Raw genomic sequence first — 6,999 nt, forward strand, 5'->3', positions numbered from 1 at the left:
CTGTTCTCTTCCTCTTTAAAACCTTTCTGAGAACAACTATCCTTCAGCCAAGGACAAAAACAATCTAGAACGGGGTCAGAAATCCAGACAGGGAGGTTATAGGACATGTTGGGTCCAGTGCAATCCTATAACTGTCTGTATGATGTTTCTAAAAGGCCTAGATGTCAGTATTTCAGCATTAAACATGCAATAAACATGAGGAACCGACTAGACGCCATGATATGGTTGTACGAAAGTAGAGAAGCATTGTATTGACACCTAGGCTAGGCCAAGCAACACACAAAGGAATTGTGCAGCCGAACGTTTTCTAACCTTTTCTTGGGCCTCACCTCCCACCACCCAGAAGCTCGAAGGGTCAACGTCAACCTTCGTATTCTGAAAATCAGTTAGTTGTCCCATAGCTGAAGAGCCACGTACACATTAGCTTGACTAATCTGTAAAAATTTGTCCAAATTTGATGACACAATAGAGATCCTATTAATTCCACGTACTTTGTGCTAATAAATGAGTATGAGTATGATCTGCATGGTGGAATATTGCCCATTTTCCTGGGTTAACACAGCAGTGGACTGGTTCAAGGTTTTATTGACTACATAGTAATTTTAATCTTTCATACCAGGTATAAACGTATTGTTTGCGTGTGCGTGTTTATTAATATCCATGAACCAACGCGATGTCGACAGTATCACGCATGCGGTTTCACTGTCCGGCTGGGCTCCTCCCCTTCAGTGACCTCATCCCGTCTTTCGAGGCCATTAAGAATAAAAACAGTCCTTCGCGTGTCACGCCGACGTTTTAAATGCACTTCCTTTCCCTCGCACCTGCAACCCTTGCTATTTGGCCTCAGCAGCAAAGCCTGCGTAGATACCAGCTTTCCGTATCGCATAAAGCAGTTCAGTTAATGACAAGTGACAGTTCAGACAAAGCATTTTGCCTGCAGTTGTATTCTGCGCCACTTCCTGCAAAATTTGGTTCACTTTGATGCATGAAAACCATGCAACACCTCGAGAAAAAGACAATTGCTGCTTTCTAGGTCAGGTAGACATTTTTCTTTGGTCTTTTGATGAGCTAGGAATAAAGAAAAAGTATTTTTTGCACAATCAATGGACTGAACTCTTTACCCTCTACTTGCACAGTTAAAGAGGTCACAGCTAATTGCACTTTATTATGCAATGAAATGTGCTCCCTCGGATCAATATTCATTACAGCAACACCAAGGACAGAAGGTGGCCGCAGCTGGGTCGCAGTTCATGGCCAGTGGCTGTGACGCTGACAGCCAACAGGCACTAAAGGCCAGCGTGGCGTCCCGAACGGCCTCAGGTGTCCCCAACGGCCAAATCGATAGCATGACGCACGACTTGCCACCAGAAGTAGCCGCCTTATCACTGGGAAGTGCCGGCCCGTTCAATAAAGTGTGAGCAAATGACCTTTCGGTGCAACTGGCTCCAGAGGAGAGCATCAAAAAAAAAAAGCATCTATTAAAACATAAATGTTTTTAGAACCAAAAAAAAATGAAAAAGTCCGCCCAAAAACAAACACGCGTCCCGATGGACAAGTCAGAGGTTTATTTTCCGATTTCCTCGAGGGCAGAATTCCCAGAGATTTGCATGAACGTACGAGGCCTTGTCGCAGATGCATGCTGGTGTCCGCGTGTTTGAATGGTCTGCATCGTCTCTGAAATGGAGACACTTCAGAGGCGTCTGGCTCTGCTGTCTTCCGTTATCAGCTACCGCAGTGAGGGACTTGTTTTGGGAGCTGAAGCTCTCACTGATGCTCCGGCTTATTTTGGGCTTTGCTGTCAGTAGTAAAGTGATAAAGGAGCCCGCCGCGCTCTGATGTCTTTATATAGCGTAGTGAGCTTCAGACGCTTTAAAGTTCTTCTCAGACAACGGAGGCGTAAATATAGAAACGTATGAATAAATGAAGACGAGACGCGGGGACAAGCAGCTGACTGGGATCTCTTCAGTTTTCCGCACTGATCACGTTCCCGCCATCAGGAACCCAAGGCGCGTAAATTCACCCTTGGGCAAAGCCTTGATGACCAAGTGTCTCATCGAGACGCTTCATTTGGAAAGATGGGATTTGGGTAATGGACCCGAAAGCGGGCGGGGCTCCCAGCTGCTCCGTTATATCGAGCCTACGCAGAATTCCCACTGCCACAGTGGCGCAGGGCTTCAAGACAGAAATATTCAGAGCAAGTCCACCCATTTACACTTAACCAGGGTTTCAGGAATTAGGCCAGTTGGCTTTTGGTCAGTTTTTGGAAGTTCTACAACTGGCCAAAGACAAAGAGCAGCCTTATATATAATTTTTATTAAAGAGGGATGTATATTCCCAATTATCCATGCCGGACATTTACAACAAAACCATGAACAATTGGCCAACCAACATCCTGAGTTGTAGAGTCATTCATTTTTCTACATTCTCAATCATAAATCTAAATTATAAATCATATTTTTCTTTTTAAATAATTATATAGGCATTTTTACCAGCATTGCGGTAACATATTTGTATTTGAAGGACCCTCCAGTATTGGGCAATGTTTCAAATGAAGACTGTTTGTGGGGTTTTTTTGCATTTTAAAATCACATGACATGACCTTAGTGAGGCCAACCTAACGGTTCTCCGTAGATCCTCTTCAGAACGGGTTCAATTATGCAGCCCGTCCATCAGGCCTCGTGCCGTATTTGTCCTGGAAATAGTGTCCAATCAGCCAGGCGGTGTGTGCCGGTGTGTCTGTAGATGATGTAGGGCTCTGCATGTGTGTGTATAGGTTGTGTGTATTTATGTGTGTGTGTGTGTGTGTGCCGCAGTGAGGGGGTCACAGCCGCTAGAGGATTCCACGCACAAAGTCTGTTTCTCTCCACTGAACTGTGAAGTGCAGCAATTTATTTTTTGCTGTGAATTGATGGCGTGTGAATGGGCTCTAGATAGGCTTCTGTTGTGATGCATGGGCATTCCCGGCTCACCTTGGGGTCTCCTTCCCCCGCTTTACTCTGTCATTATGGGGGCTTTTCCTGTAATGACTCATCTATGGAAGCTGCACAGTCACCGTGCAGCTCAGAGAATAGAATAAGCGCCAGACCCTTCACTTACACGGATGGAAATACACAGGCCAGAAGATGAAACATTAGAAGCAGAAGCAGAAATACCAGGGTGGTAGTAGCCAGAAGTCCCAGGTTCGAGCCCTGAGCAGGACACCCTGAGTGTCTCCAGGGGGGGACTGTCCCTGTAACTACTGACTTTAAGTCGCTCTGGATAAGGGCGTCTGGTAAATGCTGTAAATGTTCTGTCATAACACATTACTTAGTCACAAATGCTAAATATGCTAAAAAGGTTATTTCCACAAATAGCTGAGCAGGCTGCAGTGGACCTATGAAATCTGCTGTGCCATTAAAGATAAAACTCTACAAATGTACTTTATAAATGAACCTTTTTACTTCAGATTAGAAAGTGGAATAGCAGAACGTCCAGCTATCTGGCCAGAATTAGCCTGCTACATGATGGTCAGTCATCTTTTTGTGCCTGGGAAACTGGAATTTCTTCTGATTTAGATGATGGTCCAGACAGTAATAAGCACCTATGTTTGGAATACATAATTCCGAGCTACTTTTTTTTTGTGTGTGTGTGTGTGTGTGTGTGTGTGATCAATGATGTGTTTCTTGGCTAGCTTTTATGCTAGGTTTTAGAAAGGCTCTTCTAGAATGCTTGCTTTTCAGGGGCTGATAGAAACGTCTTCTGGTAAGGATTTAAGGTGCTGTAGGGATCTGTAGTAGTAATCTGTCTATTCCGCGCTATCTGAACCCGACAGTGCCATAAACAATGAGAACCTTTTCCTGTTTGAGGACCACGCAGCGAAATTCTCTGTGATGCAGAAGCCCTCGTCTACACTGTTCTCATTCTTCAACGCTGCATTTCTTGCTTTTCTGTAGCCTGAAGGCCCGTTTCTTTGGCAGCATCCAACCAAAAGCAATCGGCAAATTGGATATGCACTTGTGATGAATATTTTGTGAGCCATATGGTGGTGTAGAGGCCTGTTTGTGTGAAAGTGAAGTGATTGTCATTGTGATACACAGAAATTTGTCCTCTGTATTTAACCATCACCCTTGGTGACAGGGGGCAGCCATGACAGGCACCTGGGGAGCTGTGTGTAGGGACGGTATCTTTATCAAGGGGACCTCAGTGGTACCTTGGTGGATCTGGATTCGAACCGGCAACATTCTGACTACGGGGCCGCTTCCTTAACCACTAGGCCACCACTGCACCTGAACGGCTCCTGAATTTACTTCAGTCCATCTCGCAGAACGTAATCCAAAAAGGCCAATATATCTTGGTTGTGATGCATCAAACCTGGAAATATTCCTGTCATTTATTCTCTTGCTCAACATGACAACCTCACTATATGCTGCCTTCCTCTGCACTTCACGTTTGGCTTAACAACTTGCAGACTCGTTTTTCTGCAGCATGTAGGCCTGGATTGACAAAAATGGCTTCATGCGAATATTGATGACCTGGTAACCACGCCCAAATGCAACGTGGCTACCTTGGTCAACATCAAGCAGGCATGTGTTTTGACTGCTTGCAATCTGCCTCCTCTCAAACGTTCTTTTCTCGCGTGGAAAGAGAAATCTCCAGGTTTAAAATCCGCCTCAAGGGCCTGAAGAGCTACAGAAGGAAGTTGAGGCTTGAACATCAGATGACTCAATACTTAAAATGGGTCTTAAATTAGCACAAAGACGCTCTCAGGATAGACAATTTGGTGACTGTCTGCCTAATATCTCATTAGAGCAGATATGAATTATTCTCTGTACTGTAAGCAACTTGGCAGCCCGAGGCACGTGGGCTTGAACATGTAACCATTGTTTTACCTTTTCTGAACGACCTACTTTGCGCACCGGGAGACAATGGAGGCTTTTTAAAAAAATTCCCCCTGTGGATGTTCTTCCAGTGATGTGCTTTGATCAGACAGCGGTATAATTAGAATAGAGGAAGTGGTGTTGGTGGGCCAATGGAGAAGCTGCGTCCTCGCCGGTCAAAGCGTTAAATGACTGGTGCTCCTTTATGATAGCAGCTACCTATGTATTTTTGCTTCTCGTCAGATGTCCTTTTCATATCAGTTTGAAGATTCTAATTTAGCGCTTTTTGAAAATAGGTCATAAAATGTCAAATATTGTCCAAAACAGGAGGTCTTTGATAGACTCGCTAGTTCACCCTAAGACCGTGATTAATGTAATTAACATTAAAATAGAACAGATCTGCTGAGATCCTCTGTCATCTGTGTGCCAGGTAACCTTTCGAAGGTCGGGGTGGGTGTGGAGGTCTTCCTGCTCCTAACCCAGCCCCCCGACTGAGTCCTTCCACACAAAAATATTGCATAACACAATAATGGCCAGCCATCTGTCGAATTCTCATTAAAGCAGAGCATAAGTTAATGCAATCCCCCCCAAATGCTCCTGAGTCAAGGACAAAATTTGATTCCATTCAAACTTGTCTTTTCGTGATGGTTCCAGACCGCAGAACACGTTAGAGAAGCCTTGGGAGAATTTTTAAAGGCAGTGGGGTTGTCATGGGTACTGAAATATGATGATGTTGGTTGTAATAACCTGAGAAGAACACGTGACTTTGGTGAAACAGAAAGTGCTCACTAACATTCTTTGAAACAACTCCATTCTTGCACCATCATTATTATTTATTTTAATAAAGCTTTATATATAGGTTATCTGTATGTTGGTGAAGAGGAACTAACCACCCACACAGACCCATTTTGTTGCTGTCTAATTATTTCTGAGGACCAAAAGATGAACTTCAATTCTGTTTTTATATGAAAAAGGGGAGGAGCCTGTAGGCATGATTTACAGCTCCCACACCCCCTACATACTCCCTCTGCACAATTTGCCCCCCCCCCCCCCCAACTCATCAATATGTGACACGCCCAGGTGTAGCACAGGGTTCAACTCCTCCCTTTCTCCTCCTTTCTCAAAACGTGACCACGCCCACTACCAACACCAACATGCAGGTTATCAGGCGCTTTAACTCAAAGGTTCTGATGGGGGAGCTGGTGAATGCGACAACATCCAAAATAGCCCTTAATGTCTTCTTCAGCCTGTTCTGGTTGCCGTTGCCTAAAAGCACTGACAGCGTTTCCTGCGAGCGCTAATTTCTTGTGCAGAGCCATTTGTTTTATGGTGTCATATTTTGCCGCCTCGGGTTTTAAGGTCATTTGTTATATTGTGTCAACACAGAAGTGATAAAGCAATTATGTTCGCGCGAGAAGTGCATCTGTTGATGGTTTCCTCTTCATAAATATTTCATAAAAGGCCGTTTTACAGGACGTGACTGTCGGCGGTGGCCGTTGCGGCTGAAAGTCCGGCCGCAGAGGTCATTAACCGTAAGTGTCCATTCCGCACCCAGGAGGTCAGGAAACGGCGGCAAGTTAACGGCCGGTGTATTCTATCAACGCCAGGAACAGCCAGCTGGAGCCAAAGGGAAGGAAAAGCGCGCGAGGAAGGTGGCCACTTCGCTATGCTAATCAGACCCATTTTACCTACATCGGAGCACCGAGAAAATCTGACATTTGCTGAAATGCTTTCCGGGTTATGCTACCAGTAGTCTGTGGAGACCACGGCAGAGGCTATTTTGAAGACAAATACAGGAAAAAATGAATAGTGACCTCTTTAACTTCTCTATTCCAGCATTGTTGGAAAACCGCAAGCATTCAACACTCTGAAAAGCTGAAAATATTGGGTTTGAATTGAAGGTGTACAAGGTGAAAATAAGAAGAATAAGAGATCCATATACGAGTGGTGGTGTAATGCCATTTCTACATTGAACAGAACCAGGGCTGGCCCCAGGCCTTTCCATTTAAGGTATATTAATTGTTTTTTATTGCAGTTTACTTGGCACCACCTGATCACACGTTTGAAGAGATCAATGGATTTATTGGACTTCTTAGGCAGTAACAATGAGCATGAACTGAACAAAATGTGGACGAATAGATTT

Source organism: Denticeps clupeoides, unplaced genomic scaffold, assembly GCF_900700375.1.
Source record: "Denticeps clupeoides unplaced genomic scaffold, fDenClu1.1, whole genome shotgun sequence".
Classification (NCBI taxonomy): Eukaryota; Metazoa; Chordata; class Actinopteri; order Clupeiformes; family Denticipitidae; genus Denticeps; species Denticeps clupeoides.